Here is a 19,144-nt window from a genome sequence, read left to right as displayed (position 1 = left end):
AATGTTACGTCTGGAGGAAACCAAGCACCACTGATCACCTGCCCAATATCATCCCAACAGTGAAGTATAGTGGTGGCACTATCGTGCTGTAGGGTGGTTTTTTAGCAGCAGGAACTGGGGAGTGGTCAGGGTTGAGGGAAAACTCTATGGAGTAAAAATACATTGAGTATATCCTTAATGAAAATCTGTTCTACAGTGCCCAGGACCTTGGATTGGGTTGAAGGTTCATTTTCAAATGTGACAACAATCCTAAGCTAAGACAACACAGGAGTGGCTTAAGGACAACTCTCTGAATGTCCCAGAGTGGCCCAGCAAGAGCCCTGACTTGAACCCTTTTGAACATCTCCGGAGAGATCTGAAAATGGCTGGCTATCAATGGTCGCCATCCAATTTGAGCTAGCTTGAGAGCATTTGCAAGGAAGAATGGCAGAAAATCTCCCAATCCAGTCATACCCAAGTGTCAAGGCTGTGAATGCTTATGCCTATTTGATAATTCAGTTTTTTCTTTTTAATAAATTTACATATATATTTAAACTTCTGTTTTCACTTTGTCATTATGGGGTACTGAGTATATATTAATAAGAAAAAAATGAATTTCAGCAACTATAGAATCCGTCTGTAGCATAACAAAAGTGAAGGGTGTGTATATATGTGTATATGTGTAAATATGTATGTCCATATATACATATATGTATTCATATACATATAATCTTGGCATAGTCGGGTTTCTTCCCGTGTAACTTTACACAGGAAGAAACCTGAATATGCCAAGACCTATATTTATTTATTGATTGATTGATTGATTGATTGATTGATTTGATTTGATTTGATGCCGCCCCTTTCCAGAGACTCGGAGCGGCTAACAGCAACAATAAAACAGTGTACAATAGTAATCTAATACTAAAAACGATTTAAAAACCCATTAATATAAAAACCAGACATACATACATACAACATACATACCATGCATAGAATTTTAAAGGCCTAGGGGGAAAGAGGATCTCAATTCCCCCATGCCTGACGGCAGAGGTGGGTTTTAAGTAGCTTACGAAAGGCAAGGAGGGTGGGGACAATTCTAATCTCTGAGGGGAGTTGGTTCCAGAGGGCCGGGGCTGCCACAGAGAAGGCTCTTCCCCTGGGTCCCGCCAAGCGACATTGTTTAGTTGACGGGACCCGGAGAAGATTCACTCTGTGGGACCTAACTGGTCGCTGGGATTCGTGCAGCAGAAGGCGGTCCCTGAGATAATCTGGTCCAGTGCCATGAAGGGCTTTATAGGTTATAACCAACACTTTGAATTGTGATCGGAAACTGATCAGCAACCAATGTAGACTGTGGAGTGTTGGTGTAACATAATATGCCTATACCCGTGAAGATTTACGAAAACATATGTATGTATGTGTGTATAAAGGGAACACTTAAACAACATAGTATAACTGCAAGTAAATCAAACTTCTGTGAAATCAAGCTGTCCACTTAGGAAGCAACACTGATTGACAATTTCATTTTGTTGTCAGCACATTCAACTTTGTACAGGACAAAGTATTTGATGAGAATATTTCATTCAGATCTAGGATGTGTTATTTGAGCGTTCCCTTTATTTTTTTGAGCAGTGAATATATAAAATATGCATAGACATACATGTATGTATATGTATAATATGTATATATGTATGCACATACTATATATAAACAATACACACACACACACACACGGTTCAATCAGAAAAGTAATAAGCCCTATTACATACCAGCAGAAACATTTGTTATCACTGTAGATCCAGTTAACACTTTTGAATGAATTGGATGGATTTTATCATTTGAACTACATTTAATTATGTGTGGCCCCAAAACTATTAACATATAAAGAAACAATTTTAGAATAATTTGTATAATAATGTTACTGAAGTAAAAATAATCACACTAAGTTTCCTTTCCCACATCTTCCTATCCTTCTCTAACTACCAAACCAGATCAAATAAAATGTTTTATGGTACTTAAATGTTGTAGGGTCTTCAAAAGAAAAACATTACACAATTCTAGTTATGTCTGGACTACTGTAATGTATTCTACATGGAGTTGCCCTTGAAGATATCCAGAAGCTTCAATTGGTTCAGAATACAGCAGCTTGAACAATTTTGTGCAAGCCTAGATTTGTGCACTTCTTACTGGAGCTTTTACTGCCTGCCAGTCTTGTTTCCGGGTACAATTCAAGGTGCATGATTGTCACTATTAAAGCCCACATGACCTTCCTCTGTTTCATTCCCTTCGGTGAACAGTCAGGGTATGTTGTGGATGTCATCTATTGTGGAATGTACATCTGATGAGACCCCAAAAATGCTCTTCTCGGTGGTTGCCTCTTTGGAACATTTCTCTTGAAGTATGATTGGCCCCTACCATTAAGAAAGAAAGAGCCTGAGTGCTGAAAGCCACTTTGCTGAAAAATCCAGGGGGGAAAAAGCAAAAAACAAGATGGCGACTGCTTGCACAGTGCCGGAACCTCTGCATGCTCAGAAGCCCCCCCCCCCAAAAAAAAATGAATAAATTTTAACAAATCAAAATAAGATGGCATCGCCCACAGACCAGCACTGACTGAACTGGTTCCGTGACGACATGATGTTACCAGCGGGTTGCTACTGGTTTGGCCGAACCAGGAGGAACCCACCCCTGGAGCACTTGGGGTCAATCCCAGATTCTTCCCTTGAGCGGAGAGAAATTCTTAGGAGACAGTCTATTTGTCAATTCCTTATTCCATCAGCCATTGGCTCTGCTCTCAATGTAACTTGCTGGGGAATTGATTTAAAATTGAGATTCAGGTGGCAAAAAGGAGAAAATTCCAAGCATGGAGTATCGGTGATTTTTGGAGGTATGCCTTTGAATCAGTGTTGACTTCTGGCAACTGGACTAGTCCCTGAAGATTTTGGCAAGGTTTCACAATCAATTTTGTAATTTGCCATTGTCTCCTTTCAAGCCCTAATGGAAAATGATTGGTTTAAGGTCACCCAACTGTCTTTGTACCTATGACAGGCCTAAGACTCATGATCTCTCAGTTTCTAATCTTCTATCTTAACTATATCAAACTGCCTGTCAGTAATTTAATGATTCAGTCATATCTCTACTTGTAGAATCCAGAGAAGCAGGAATAACATAATATTTTGAATGACCAAGGACTTTTCACTAATTTCAATTTTTGTATTGCTCTTTCTCCTAAAATTCAGGATAGAAAATGCTATCCTGAATACTTTTGCAAACATGGAGAAGTCCCAATTTATAGCATTAGCAATAGCATTTAGACTTATATACCACTTCACAGTGTTTTACTGCCCTTTCTGAGCAGTTTACAGAGATTAAACATATTGCCCCCAACAATCTGGGTCTTATTTTACTGACCTTGGAAGGATGAAAGGCTGAGTCAACCTTGAACCTATTGCGATTCAATCTGCCAAACTACTGGCAGACGGTGACCAGAAGTAGTTTGCAATACAGTGTTCCCTCGATTTTCGCGGGTTCGAACTTCGCAAAAAGTCTATACCACGGTTTTTCAAAAATATTAATTAAAAAATACTTTGCGGGTTTTTCCCCTATACCACGGTTTTTCCCACCCGATGACGTCATATGTCATTGCCAAACTTTCGTCTGCTTTTAATAAATATTTTTTTAATGAACTTTAATAAATAAACATGGTGAGTAATAATCTAAATGGTTGCTGAGGGAATGGAAAATTGCAATTTAGGGGTTTAACGTGTTAAGGGAAGGTTTGCGATACTGTTCATAGCCAAAAATAGTGTATTTACTTCCGCATCTCTACTTCGCGGAAATTCGACTTTCGCGGGTGGTCTCAGAACGCATCCCCCACGAAAAGTGAGGGAACACTGTACTGCATTTTAACCACTGTGCCATCAAGGCTGTCGGTACATATATGAGTAGGCTTTCAATTTAAAGTTTCCAAGTTAAAGCTCTATTCATTGTACCATGCTAGTTTGTGCACTTTTCCCTTCTATCTCTAAGTATTCATAATTAATCACCATTAACTTCAAGCTTTAATTATGTATTAAACTTTGATTGGTGTCGCCAGTTGCTAGACTAAAATATGGTTGGCTGATTTGTGAGTAATTTTGCAAGTTCAAGCAGTTGAGCTAATAAACCATGCTTCAATTAACTATGACTGTAGTGTACAAACACAAGTTTGTCAGCCATTTCCAGTTAAGGTGGAAGGGCAGGAATCTCTTGGATATGGCAGTCTTCAATAGCCTCTGCCATATAAGCTACATAGATGTACCACCTGTCTCACTTGCATCAGAATTTGTTAATAAAAAAATAATCAAATTTGAAATTGAAATTTGAATGAAATGTATCAATAAATATGGATCTTCTAGAATGTTTTTATTTATTTATTTAAAAAATTTATGTGGCTACCGATATCACTTGTTACTCTGGGCAACAAACAATTTTTTTAAAAAAAACCCAATGAAAATAATTCAAAAGAAATGTCAGCCACAAACAATCTATTGTATAACATGACAGACATTAAAAAAAACCATTTTATAATAAATAAGACCTCCCACAGCCATAAACAAATCAACCAGCAATACTCAACATCTTAACCGAAATGCCTAAAGGAGCATGGCTTTGTTTGAAGCCATTCTTCCATATTAATGCATTAAATATGATAAGTTACAAATTATGCTAAATATGAAAGTAGAAAAACTATTTTTCTAACACTCCTCTTGCACATAAATCGCTGTGCCATTTTACCTGAAAGAAGCCTTTCCTGTAAGATATTAATAAAGAAATATTAATTGTAAGTACCATATTTTTCAGAGTATAAGACACACCTTTTTACCTCCCAAAAGAGGGTGAAAACTTGGGTTTTCACCCTCTTTTGGGATGGTACTTACACACTGAATGTAGCCCCGCCCAGCCACCTCCACCCTTTGGCCTCTGCCTCCCAGCAATTTTACCTCTTTGCAAGAAAAAAAACAGAGCCTGTTAAGCCAAGCAACTGTTTATCAGGTTCCTGACCCTCAGTTAATTTGAGGCTGCAGGCAGGCAAGCCATGCTAAACTGAAAGTGAAACTAAAGCTGCAAGGAGACAGATTGCTGGAAGGGAGAGGCAGATTTTATTTTCTTGTCTTAATGAGATTGCTGAAACTGGATGCAAGGAGGTAAATCAATAACTATAAATGTCTGTAGAATGTTCAAATTATTAGACTTATTTTTTAAAGACTGCTTTATTATTGTTTTAGACAACTTAATAAAATGAAAATTTTTAAAATAAATGTGAAGAGGCCCACAGTAGTAGTGTATCTTCTTTTAAATAGTAGAGAATAACTATACTTTCAGAAAGCCACATCAGTTTTAACAGCATCTATACAAAGTGTTGTGGTTAGCTCTGGCCCAGCTCCTGCCCCAAGGAACGTGCAGGTGGATGTGGGGGAAACATCCACATGCCGCAGGCCTGTTTTGCTCCTGATGGAATCTGCCGACGAAGCCTCCTCTGACCAAGGAAGCGTGAGTGACAGGGAAGAGGGGAGTTTGGCAGACAGCCCAGGAGGAGATCAATCATCTGTATCATACTTGGATTCTGAACAAGAATTAATGACACATCCATGCATGCGTAGATTGATGCATAGGGGACAACAACTGAAGGATTATTACAAGAGAAAATGAGGCCACCTGTGGTTGGGTGGGGCTGCTGTAATTAGTGCTAAAGATAAAAGTGCAGCTTGGTGTTTTAGCCTCATGGCAGTTTATCTGATTCATTGTTTCATCAAGATCGTGGTTTTTGTGCTGTTCAAGATTGTGTGTGGACTCTCTGGACTTTACAATTGGACTCAATTTCCAAGTTATTGGGTGAGCAATTGGATTGCATTTAACCTGTGCCTTGTGTGTACCAGAAAATCCCTTTTGACATTTAAAAAGGGAGCTGTTTCTGTTTTTCTGTTTATAAAAACGTTTGGGTTTTCCTTTTATCGTGTGGTGTGTGTCTTCCTGGACTAATTACTCTGTAATTACAGGTGGTTGAAACACGCTGGCAGAACAACAAAGTATACAAATACAAGTATAGTCTGGAATGTAACAGTGTCCTGTTTTAATATTAAGATAAGACAGTTGAGTTAAACCTTGACCTAGTTGTGTTTGGAGTAGATCTACTTAAATAATTGGGAGGTGTTAGTGTGATTACATTTAAAAACTTTCTGGCATTAATATACTGCCATAATGTACATTTCTCCAATTCTTTGCTATTTCTATGGGTCAGGCACACATGCCCAGAAATACACAGCAAACAGTGTATATCATCTGTACTCTTTGCTGTTTGCTGGGAGGCAAATTGCTGGGAGGCAGAGGCAGATTTTTTTCCTCTTGGTTTCCTCCCCTAAAACTTAAGGTGCATCTTATACTCCGAAAAATACGGTAAATTATTATGACCATTTAAGCTGACAACATCAACAAATTTTAAATCATCTGGTTAATATAAATATTGATAGCCTGAAAATGGAAAATAGCAAGCAATTAAAAACTGAATTTGTCCCTATTGTCATATGACCAGCTCAGGATGCATTTGTGTGGTTCTTAAGTAAAGTGCTTGATCATGGACATAATGTCCTTCAGTTGAAGCAAGTGAATTAGCTCCCAATTAGCTATTGGATCTTCAGTAGCACCAGATCAGGCAGATTGCCTTTCATTACAGAGCTGCAAAATGGCTAGGATTGTTAAAGAATTTTTGTTGGTATAAATTCTGCATCATCATTCCGCGGTCACTGAGAATGGCCTTGTTCATAATATCTGCGCTTTGGAAACTTCTCACTTGATAAGCAAAGGGGAACTATTCGTACATTTAGAAATGTACTAATTTGTTATTGTGACTGATAGAGCTACATTTTTTAAAAAAATTATCCAATTCCTTTTTAATGTATATCTTATATGGAATTTTAATTTAATGGTTTCATTCATTCATTCATTCATTCATTCATTCATTCATTCATTCATTCATTCATTCATTCATTCAATTTTTATGCCGCCCTTCTCCTTAGACTCAGGGCGGCTTACAACATGTTAGCAATAGCACTTTTTTAACAGAGCTAGGCTACACAATCCGGGTCCTCATTTTACCCACCTCGGAAGGATGGAAGGCTGAGTCAACCTTGAGCCGGTGATGAGATTTGAACCGCTGACCTTCAGATCTACAAGTCAGCTTCAGTGGCCTGCAGTACAGCACTACCTGCTGCGCCACCCCGGCTCAATTATTGTTATTATTGTTGTTCGTAAAAGTAATTGTAAACAACTTGGAAATGCAGTATAAGTGACAATATATAAATGGTTTTAATTAATTTCTATCATGTTAAGCTTGTAATATGGCCATTGGATTCAATACTTATTTGAACTATCCAATAATTCTTGCTTTCAAAAAATGCAAATATATTGTAACATCTCCAAGGCCAATCAAATTTTGTTTCTAGTTGAAATTATATTGATTATATAATTTTATATTATATAATTTTTCTTGCAGATATAAGCCACATTCAAATGAGTGATTTTCAAGACGTGTTGAATATGAGCAGTCTGATGTTGCCTTTCTTGTAACTTACTCACTGGACCAATTTATTAACATCTGTCCATTGATTTTTTAAATTTCATTTTATTAAACTTTTACAAAACACATAAAAACTAACATAGACTTAATAAAGAACAGAATCAGTAGAGAAAGTAAAAACAAAAGCAAAAGTGCAGGAAGAAAACCAAAGAAAAAATTGAATGAAGAAGTTTCTGGTTTCCTTTACAGCAAATACAAATGATGTTACAGAGTTATCTTTTATACTGATTTTAAAAAAACTCCATACCACTCAGTTTTTTTCTCTTCAATTTTTCACTAATAATCAAAACTACAAATCCTAAGTGCATTTATTCTATAAAGGGTGTCCAGTCAATTATAAATGTAGGTACATTTTTCTCTCTGATCAAATCAGTTAATTTAGTCTTCTCTGCAAATTCCAGCATCTTCACCAAAGAATTCTCTGTTGTAGGTTATTATGAGCCTTTCCACTTTTGAGCATATAACAATCATGCAGTTGTCATATTCCATATAAAAACTAAGTCTCCCAGTTTTTTCCTAGTTGCTTGTCCATTAATCCCCAAATCTCTGATTTCAGTTGTACTTTAACCCATAAAATATTTTGAATTTATTCATGTGTTCATACAAAAAAATATTTTGATTTTTTTATCAGTCCACCAAACATAGGACCTCACTTCATGTTGTTTACATCCAGTAATGATTTTAAATACCTTTATACATTCTGTTCAATTTCTCTGATAACAAGCACTAATGATATTTTATAAAAATTCTCTAAGGCTACAACATAATGTAAATTTCAGTCTTCAACCACATATTTTCCATTAGTCCATTTGTATGTTATAACCAAAAGTTCAGCTCATTTTAGCATACATTCTTTCATTTATTCTCTCGTGTCATATTTCAACAAAAGTTTAAAATCTTAGCAATCAGCATACTCGTCATTAGTGAATCATTCTATTTCAAATTCATTCTTGCTTTGTTCAAAATCATAACTTTTATGAACTTTAAACTTTTCTGTTAATTTTTCATAAGAAAACTATTGACAGGAACAATATTCTTTTATCAAATCTCATGTTTTTATTCTACAATACCCTTGAATTTTTTAAAATATATCTTGGAAAATTAGCCATTTATTTTTATTCCTAATTTCTTGTCCATAAAATGATTTTGTTGCTGCAAATCATAAAGATATTATCAGCATTTGTTGCTAATGAATCTCCTTGTTTACCTTAAGTCTGGGGCATTCAGACATCCTTTTGTATTCCTGGACATTGCAGTTCCTGGAATGAAATATATCACCAAGTACATTTCATGGGGAAGTTATGAATATGTCCTTCAAATCAGTTGTGACCTAACTCGTCATGACTTTCAAGAAGACAATGTAAAAGCTATTTTGGGACAAAATATGTGGAAAATCCTCACTCTGGAGATTAAAATGGTCCCAACTCTTAGCCTTTCACAATGCCTGGGGTGCTAAATGTTTTAAGTACTCTGTTTTCTGGATGTATTGCCAACTGGCCAAGTATCTTCTTCCTATATGTATATTTATTAGTCTGGATGTTTTAAAGGTTTTATTATTTATTATTGAAAAGTCCATAAAAGTTATGATTTTGAACAAAGTAAGATTGAATTTGAAATATAATGTTTTTAACATTTTTAATTGTAATACAGATACGCAGTATGTACCTCAAAGTCCTCGGACCCCCAGTCGGTATTGATCCAACTGTGGGTTTATTCTCATCCCATCATCTCAGCTGTTCATTGATGCCATCAAAAGGTCCTAGGATCATCCATCTGCTGCTCCAGGTCCTACTTCGGCCGAACACAATTTCTATGGTTTTAGACCACAGAGGTGGAAGAATTGCTGTGGACTCCCCTGTAGCCAGTCTGGTGTCCTCTATGGTATTCCCCTCTGATTACCCTAAGGCCTAAAATATGCTGTGTAAGTCTGACCAAGCAGCGGCTACAGCTACAACATCTTTAATAGAACTTCTATCATGTGGCTTAGGGAGATGCAGTCTAGATTGGGCCCAGAGGATTCCCGTCTATGACAGGACTTAAATTATTGGCTGCAGCTGAGTTTTCCGTGGATGTGATGCTTGACTGTCAAATTTGCATCCCAGGCAATAACTGTTAGTTTTGTCTCTCATCTGCTTTGGCTTCGTCGTTGACAGGCGGTTATGCAATCTAAGTGGCCGTTGCTTCCTTTATGAGAGAGTGGTTGGGGAATCCCTTGACTCAATTGTTGTAGAAGACAGAGATAAGAGGAAGGTATTGCCCCGTATTCATGAATGGGCAGACTGTTGTCCTCTTTTTTATCGTAGGCAGCCCTTTTGGGCTGAAACTTCCTTTGGCGGACCCCAGTTTCAAAGGTCGTATTTTCAGAGGAGAGACAGGCCACAAGATCGGTCTGCTAGTAGGGATAGGGTCAGGCAGTTTTCCCAGTCAAGACGGCCATACCAGGATCTGGGTCTAGGGCCTTCAGGAGCTCCAAATGACTCCAGAGAGGCATCTCCAATTGGCGGCCGGCTACAACATTTCATTGGACAATGGGAGTTAATGTCCAAGGATGCTTGGGCCTTGCAAACTCTCTGCTCAGGTCTCATGATAAAATTTACCAGTCAGCCCCCCAGCCAGTTCATCCAGTGTCCAGTTCCAACCAATGCCACTAAACAGGCTCTGATAGAGGAAGAGATCCACCATCTTCTAGATATTTCATCCATAGAGAAGGTGCTTCTGGGAGAGAAACAATTAGGATTCTATTCCATCCTTTTCCTCATTTCCAAGAGCTTGGGGTAGCGGTGGTGGAGAGCCCTACTCAACTTGAAGCAGCTCAACAGAAACATAGTATACAGGTTTTTCAAGATGCAATCCCTCTGGTCCATTTTGAGATGCAAAAGATAGAGAGATTGGCTCATATCGATCTCAAGGAGGCCTACCTCCATATACTGGTACATCTTTGTCACACAGATGGTTCCAGAGGTTGTTTCACGGGGCCTCACTTCCAGTATTGAGCCCTGCCGTTTGGTCTGTCATCATCAGAACCTTCATCACATTCCTGGACATGGCAGCAGCATATCTCAGGGTATGTCCAATCTGTATCCAGTGCTATTTGGATGACATAATTATTCAGTCACCATCACCCCGGCGTTCTTGCAAGGACCTGCTGTTTACAATCCAGATATTACAAGCTCACAGCTACCTGGTAAACTTTCCGAAGAGTCATCTCACATCCACTACCTCACTTCTACATGTTGGGACTATTATCAATATCGAGACTTGTGAGGTTTTCTTGTCACCAGACCGCTGTGCAACATTGTTTGTTTGGTGGAGCTGGTGTGCCAACGACTCCAGGTGTCTCTAGCTCTACTCTCCAAGCGGCTGGGGATGTTCATCTTGTGCAGAGATGTAGTACCATGGGTGAGACTGCACACTCGGGCCTTACAGTAGGTTCCAGCAACTGTCTGCCCTATGCTCCATTGGTGGTGATAACTGGCCTCCCAAAGGGGCTGAATTTTCAAGGAGCCCATCCAGATGACTCTAGATGCCAGTCTGTTTGGGTGGGGAGTTCTTGCCCAATCCCAGATGCCCAGGGACACTGGTAACCATTGGACTTAGTCAACTCCATCCCGAGTCCGCGGAGAGGGGCAGCATACAAATCTAATAAATAAATAATAAATAAACTCCAATATGAACCTGCTGGAACTGAGGACAGTGTTCCTGGCCCTTCAACATTTTGAGTTGATGGTGAGAGGCGCTCACCTCTTGGTCCTGATGGACAATGAGGCAACCAGTTCCACATCAACCGCCAGAGGGACACATGTTCCAAGAGTCTCATGAAGGAAGTGGAGAGACTCTGTCTGTGGGCAGAGTCTTTCTATTCAAGACTCTAGCCAGGATGTACAGCTGGCTGGTGGTGGACCTTTTTGTGACTTCAAGCAACATGGAGTGAAATGGGCGAATGCTTTCCACAGTCCCTGGTCTCCTGTACGCCTTCCCTCTGCTTCCCCTCATCCTGAAGATGTTTTGGAAGATGCTCACGGAAGAGTGGAGCATCTCCTGATCACTCCCATTTGGCCTCAGTGCCCCTGTATGCAGATCTGGTGGTGGGGGGGGAAAATCAAATAAATAAATAAATTTTCAGTGTCCAGACCATCGGATTTCTCTCACCAGGGGTCTCTCCTTCATCCAGACCCGCATTGATTACGTATGACTGTCTCGCACTTGAGGCATGTCTGCTCCATGATGACAGATTCTCTGATGATGTGATTGTCACCATCCAGGCATCTCTGCGACAATCCACGATGCACAGCTACAACGTGACCTGGTCAGCCTATTGCAAGATGGGACATGCTGACTACCTCGATTCTGCAGGTTTTGGACTTCTTGCAGGCAAGGTTTAAAAAGAGGCTGGCTCCCAACATGTTCTGCAGACAAGTGGCGGCTTTGTCAATGGTTCTTTGCCTAGATAATTTCCGGTCTCTGTGTTACTATCCTGCAGTCCAAGAGTTTTTGAGAAGAGCTGCTAATTTGAGGCCTCAGGATGTCCATCAATACCCTTCCTGGGATCTCTCCCTAGTCCTGCAAGCTCTCACATCCTCTCCATTTGAGCCATTGAGGAAGGTATTGCTTCACTTCCTGATGGCCTTCTTGCTAGCTAGCACCTCAGTCAGGAATATTTCCGAGTTGTCAGCGCTCTCTGTGTGCCAAGATCTCTGTCTATTCTATCCAGACAGGGTTCTCTTCTGGCTGGATCCTTCTTTTCTGCCTAAAGTGATTCCATCGGGCCCAATAGGTAATCCTTTCAGATTTCTACCCCAACCCGTCACATCTGTTGGAGCAGTGCTGGCATAAGTTGGATGTCCGGAGAGCCCTCCAGGTTTATATTTGATGAATGAATTCCTTCAAGAAAACGGAGAAGTTGTTCATGGCCTTTCACCCAGTCTCGATGGGTTGCAAGGTTAAGGCCCCAGAGAGTCAGTCACTGGGCCTATAGAGCCAATCCAGGCTGGTTCCCAGAAGGTTAACTGCATTCAACCCAAGCGTGGCTACTTCCACTGCCTGGACTATACAGGCATCTATTGAGGATATTTGTTGAGCAGCCTTGTGGACTACTCCATTACCATTTGTCAAACATTACACACTGGATGTGTTTGCCTCGATTGAGATGGCTTTCAGAAGGAGGGTACTTCAGAGGGTGTGCTCCACCTCTGCTTCCCTGGACCGACCTGGTCCTACCCACAAGACTTAAGCTTGGGTATATCTCTTACTTGGACTCTCCTTACTAGCACACAGGAAAAGCAGCATTGGCTTACCTTGAATGATCTTCTTTGTGCACTGCCGGGAGAGTCCAAACCCCTGGTTTTGGGGTCCAGGGTCGCTGGATTTTGGCTTCCATTGTTTTCGTTGTATGGATGTACGTGCTTTCGTTGAATAACTGAACCATCACACCTGGTGGAGCAGAGAGAGGGTGTGTGTTAATTCATGTTCAGTCAATTAACTCAGTCCCCATGACAACCGGTAAAGTTAACCCATGATTCGATTTTTCCTGCTGCGCACAGAGAAAACATTCAGGTAAGTAAGCACTACTTTTACTTTTTACTAAACTATTTATTTGTTTTGGTTATTAATTGGATTTATATGCCACCCCTCTCTGAGGACTCGGGGCAGTTTACAACATATAAAAGGAAACAATAAAACACAGTGGCTAAATCCAATTAATTAAAACTAAATAAACTAATCTAAAATCCCCAATAATCTAAAATCTAATCTAAAATCAATAATACTCAAACTAAAAATGTATTTACAATAACAGAATCTTCTGACTCCACATCCCATCCCATCAGACCAAGTGAGAAAAATAAATCAATTTATTTATAGATGTTGTATTACTAGAAGGTCAAAATTAGAGTAAACCTTCTGCAGGTTATCTATATAGAAAAGAGGAGAAGAGAGGGACAAATTGAAATCTAATAGTAGACCCCCAACTTATTTCTTCACAAATAGATCTGGTACACTTTATAATTATAAAGCTTATAGAGTAGCCCTCAACTTATGACTGTAATTAAGATCATAAATTGTACCGGTCATTAAGAAGGTCAGCCACAGGACCACACCTAATTTTATGAGCTATTTGTGATTAATCACTCTGGTAGTTAAACCTATTTCCTTCAATGGTGTTTTTTTGTCATAAAGTGGAAGTAAATACTAGTTTGTAACACAAAACATAAAACAGTTGCCTGACCACAGGACAGTGTAAATAACCATTAATGCAGGCCTGTTGCCAAGCGCCCAAAATGAGATCACTTGACCAAGGGAAGGGATGTTTTAGGTCAGTGTTTCCCAACCTTTTTTGAGCCGCGGCACATTATTCATATTTTCAAAATCCTGGGGAACACTGAAAGGGGGGCGGGGGCGGGGGGGGCAGGCTAAAGAAAAGTTTGGACAAAAAAACCCTCTCTCTTCCTCCCTTTCGCTCTATTTCTCCCTCTTTCTCTCTTTTCCTTCCTTCCCTTCTTTCTCTCCATCCCTCTTTCTTTCTTTCTTCCTCTCTTTTTTGCTCTCTTTCTCTCTTCCTCCTTCCCTTTATGTCTTTCTCTCTCCCTTGCTCTCTCTGTCTGTCTCTCTTGCTATCTCTTTCTTGCTTTTTTCTCTCTCTCTTGCTCTCTCTCTCTCTTTCACTGTCTTGCTATATGTCTCTTTCTTTCTCTTTGCCTCTCTTGCTATCTCTCTCTTTCTTTCTCTCTCTCTGTCTCTCTTGCTATGTCTCTCTTTCTCTTTCTCTCTCTCTCTGTGCCTCTCTTGCTAAGTCTCTCTTTTTCTCTTGCTATGTCTCTCTTTCTTTTTCTCTCTGCCTCTCTTGCTATGTCTCTCTTTCTCTCTCTCTTTATCTCTCTTTCTCTGCCTCTCTTGCTGTCTCTCTTTCTTGCTCTGTCTCTCTTTCTCTGCCTCTCTTGCTATGTCTCTCTCTCTCTGCCTCTCTTATATGTCTTTCTTTCTCTCTCAGCTGACTGCAAGCGGGAGCCCTGACGGCGGCAGCTGGACTTGTTGCTGGACACCGTATATACCAGGCCCGCAGCGCCAGCATGTACGACATCCAGCAGCACGTCCAACCGCCACCGTCAGGGCTCCCGCTTGCAGTCAGCTGAGAGAGAGAGAGAGAGAGAGCTCCCTCGCCGCCTGGAGCTCCCTCTCGCCACCGCCATCTCCCTGCGACTGCCTGCGGCCGCTGCGGCCACCCCCCCCCCGCTCCCATCGCCAGTGCCCTCCCGCCGGGCCACAAAGGACACTTGCCGCCGACGCCAGGGAAGCTCCAGCTGGGCGGGGCGCTGCCGGTACTTCCGTCCTGGGGCTCCGGCTCGCAGCTGTCCCCCGGCTCCTGCTCGATGCCGCGGTTTTCGGCGCTCTCCTGCTGGGCCCCAAAGAAGGAAGGCAGGAAAAAGGTGCGAAGAATGGAGCTCTCCTTCTTCCTGCCTTCCTTCTTTGGGGCCCAGCAGGAGAGCGCCGAAAACCGCGGCATCGAGCAGGAGCCGGGGGACAGCTGCGAGCTGGAGCCCCAGGACGGAAGTACTGGCAGCGCCCCGCCCAGCTGGAGCTTGGCGGCACACCTGGCCATGTCTCACGGCACACTAGTGTGCCGCGGCACACCAGTTGGGAAACGCTGTTTTAGGCCATCAGAACTTTGAATCTGGGTCATAAGTAGCCTTGGGGAGATATGTGATAAATTTGACCAGTTGTTAAGTAATTGGTTGCAAATTGAGGACTTCCTGTTCACTTAGATTAGATCTATTTTGGTAACTGCAGAGTACAATGGTGCACTGCCCCAACTCCATTATCAGCAGTGGAAAAAGCCCAGGTTGGGGAGATTGACTTATTTGTCCCATTGTTTCCATTAGCGTGAAAGCTTAATGTTATGAACTTGTTTTATTATGAAAGCTTAAAGTTATGAACTTGTTTTATTATAATCTAATCTTTAATAACTTAGTATTTGCATGTGTTTAATCAGATGATTTGTTAGATTTAGATTTATTAAGATTTATTAGCCTCCCTTTTCCTCGTGGACTCGGGCAGCTTAACAAAAATAAAAATAGACAAGATAAGTTTGGATAGTGGGTGATTAGTTTTCTGTTATTTTTCATCCAAACGGTATCCTCATAAGATAAATTGGCAAAGGGTAAGAATGGACTGGAAAGATCTATATTCTGACTGAATAGATAGAACTCAGGCAGTTTTATGAAAATAGCTCTAAAAATGCATTCAATTTAGTACAGGTTTTGTGGAATCAGTTTTGGTAAAAAGTTGGTAGAAAATATAGTAAAGACTTGGTTCTGATAGGATCCAGAGCAAAGGACAAAGCCCTTATAAGAGCTTTTTTCTAAGTCATAGCTGAATAGTTTGTTGTTATTTGCTGAGTCATAGGTTTTACAGACTAGTATGCAGTTTAGGCATTAGACTAGCAAGAGTTTCTAAAATGTATAGGATTCCATGAATTAAGTTGCAAACAGCAAAATCTTCAGATTTTGAGCCAGAATGTGAACAGTTTAGTTTTCTCTGTTTTATATCATGTATCAAACAAAGCAGCATTTTAGTACTGTTCTTATATTAAAAATATAGTTCTGTCTTCCTCAGCCTGATGCCCTCCAGATGCATACACAAATTCCCAGAATTTTCAGCAATAGCTATTCTGACTGGGAAATTACAGGAAATGAAGGCTATGTACCAACAAGAAGCCCAAATTTGGTGAAGCTGATCTAGTTTTTCATGTGAATTTTCAGATGGTGAAGCTACAGATACCATTTTAATAGCATAGAAGGAAGAAACCTGCATCCTTATATGGATGTATGTGAAGAGGTGAGAAGGCTATCATTACTAAAAGTCATACAAGTGTCCAATTACGACTTTCTTATCTTCAGTATAAATTTGACATTGAAAAAAAAATATCTAACAATAAAAGTATATTTTGAAAGGTAGAAAACAGGATTAAATAATTTTGCCTATTGATGTAGAAAATGCATTATTTGATGATGTTATAGCATCTTTGTTCATGATTCCATTTTTCAAAAGCAAAATTAACTCGGGGCTGGTTATTGCAAAGCCTTTTATGTTCCAATACAGAGAGATTTACATCAGTGTTTTGAGCTGGAATTCTTGTGCGCAGTATCAAACCAGATATTTTATATATGCAATGCAAATAATACACACCTGGTCAATATTTTTCAGGAGAGTTGTGAAAGGCGTGGCTCAGAGTCACCCTTTCTTATTAGAATAATAGAGTTGGAAGGCTCCTTGCACGTCATCTAGTCGAGCCCTTGCTCAAGCAGGAGATCCTATACCATTTCTGACAAGTGGTTGTCCTTCAGTGATGAAGTACCTACAACCTCTGAAGGCAACCTGTTCTATTGGTTATTCTCACTAGCAGGAAAGTTCTCTTTATTTCTAGGTTAAATTTCTCCTTGATCTGTTTCCATCCATTGTTCCTTGTCTGAAAAATAGATTGTCCCGCTCCTCTCCATGACAGCTCCTCAAATATTGGAACACTGCTATCATGTCACCCTTGGTCCTTCTCTTCACTAGACTAGCCGTGCCCAGTTCCTGTAACTGTTCTTCATGTTTTAGCTTCCAGGCCCTTAATCATTTTGTTGTGGTCTGTACTCTTTCTAGGGTCTCAACGCCTTTTTTATTGTGTGGTGACCAAAACTGGATGCAGTATTCTAGGTGTGGCATTATTGTAGAATAGTATTGTACTGTAAATAATATAGTAGATAATAAATATAAAATAGAAATTAAGTTACAAGATACAATCTTTTTGTTGTTATTTTTCAGCTACCTTGAGTTTTTGGTGAAAATATGGAATATAAATTTAAAGAAAAATATTAAATCACTTGAAAGTTAATGATATTAAAAATTAAGATAGGGAAGCACGTTAAAAATGGAGAACTAAAGCTATTAAAAATCTTTAAGAGCTCATGAGCCTGTATTTCTGTGAGAATGAGACAATCTGGAAGAAGTCTGAAACATAATTACTTAGTTTGTAGAGCTAAGGTTCCCGTTTGAGAAATAATCTGCTAGTTTCAGACGATAGAAGCTTTCATGGAACAGTGAATGTTCCATGAAATGCCGCATATGTATATTGTATTAATCTGAATAGATATGTGAATTCATAGTCGTGGCAAGTCATTAGGATAGGGCCCATTCTTGGACCTTGAACTTCCTAGCTTGAAACCATAGACTCCATAGCGTAGGATAAGTTCATAACTGTAGAACATGATAAAGATCAACTGGGAGTTGAACTTTTTGTTCAGCTAGCACAGTAGTATTTACTCTGATGAAAAATAGCTGTTTGAGATTCCTGTCAAAGAAATTGTTTCTCATTAGCTGTTGCTTGGCCTTTTTTTAAAATTGGAAATGCCAGATATTAATTCTAAGCCCCTTTGCAAGCATAGCAAGTGCTCTACCTTCATTTGACCTGAATTTTGTGTTTGAAGATGCTAATTGTTTCATTGAAAGCTAAACGATATTCTGAGAAGACAGGTTTTAGAGGCAGTGTCTGGAAACAATTTAATTCTTCTGTTCTTTCAGTGTAATATTTGTCTCACCTTTCAAAACAAAGGTTTGCACTTTATCAACAAATATTTTCAACTAATACCATTCAGTTCAATGGATTCAACTAATATCTATTTAGTTAGACTGGAATCCCAGTGGATGTAGAAAAATGAAGTGGATTGAAATAAAATAAAATCCCATTAAAATAAGTGGAAGTTAGATACTACTTCTATAAGTGGTACCACCACTGAAAATGCATGTTCCTTGCAATTCTAATTTATCTTAAAATAAGAGCCAAGTTTCTATGATTAATGGTAAGGTCTAGAGGATTCTTATGAAATAAAGTGGTCCTTTGTCCAATCTGGTTGCTAAGATTGCTAAATTGCTAAGATTATGAAATGAATCTGACTTCCCCATTGATTTTGCTTGTCAGAAGATCGCAAAAGGAGGTTACATGATCTTGGAACACTGCAACCGTCATAAATATGAGTCAGTTGCCTGGCACCTGAATTTTAATCATGTGACCAAAGTACAATCACAAGTCACATTTTTTCAGTGCTGCTGTAACTTCTAACCGTAACTAAGTGAAATATTGTAAGTCAAGGACTACCTATAGTCAAGTGGGATATATGTTGAGTCTAGACCAGTTTTAATTATCCTGATAGTTTGCAAATTTTAAAACTGGACTATTAGATTAATTAATTTAATTGCCATTATAAGTCAAGGGCTACTTGAAGAATCACAAGCTTACACTTCCAGAAGGTATACAGTATGTCATAGAAGTGAGTACACTCCCTCACATTTTGTAAATATTTAAATATATATTTTCATGTAACAACATTGGGAAAATGACACTTGGCTACAATGTAAAATAGTGAGTATACAGCTTGTATAACAGTGTAAATGTGCTCAAAATAACGGAACGCACAGCCATTAATGTCTAAACTGCTGGCAACAAAAGTGAGTACACCCCTAAGTGATAATGGCAAAATGGGGCCCAAGTAGCCATTTTCCTTCCCTGGTGTCATGTGA

General features: G+C 39.6%; 1 protein-coding gene across 2 annotated transcripts in view; it reads left to right on the top strand.

Annotated features, from left to right (window-relative positions):
- TRAF3 (TNF receptor associated factor 3) overlaps nucleotides 1-19,144 on the top strand; it is a 101,032-nt gene that overhangs the window by 5,094 nt on the left and 76,794 nt on the right. Inside the window, exon 3 of one of the 2 annotated variants that reach the window (XM_070751875.1) lies at nucleotides 16,199-16,420. The exons of the other annotated variant lie outside the window; for it this stretch is intronic. The gene's annotated coding sequence lies outside the window, so the exon portion shown is untranslated. The remainder of the gene's footprint in view (nucleotides 1-16,198; nucleotides 16,421-19,144) is intronic. 2 annotated transcript variants of the gene reach the window in all.

This window comes from Erythrolamprus reginae, chromosome 1 (genome assembly GCF_031021105.1).
Source record: "Erythrolamprus reginae isolate rEryReg1 chromosome 1, rEryReg1.hap1, whole genome shotgun sequence".
Taxonomy (NCBI): Eukaryota; Metazoa; Chordata; class Lepidosauria; order Squamata; family Dipsadidae; genus Erythrolamprus; species Erythrolamprus reginae.
The sequence above is the reverse complement of the archived record's forward strand: the minus strand, read 5'-3'. Positions and strand labels throughout refer to the sequence as shown.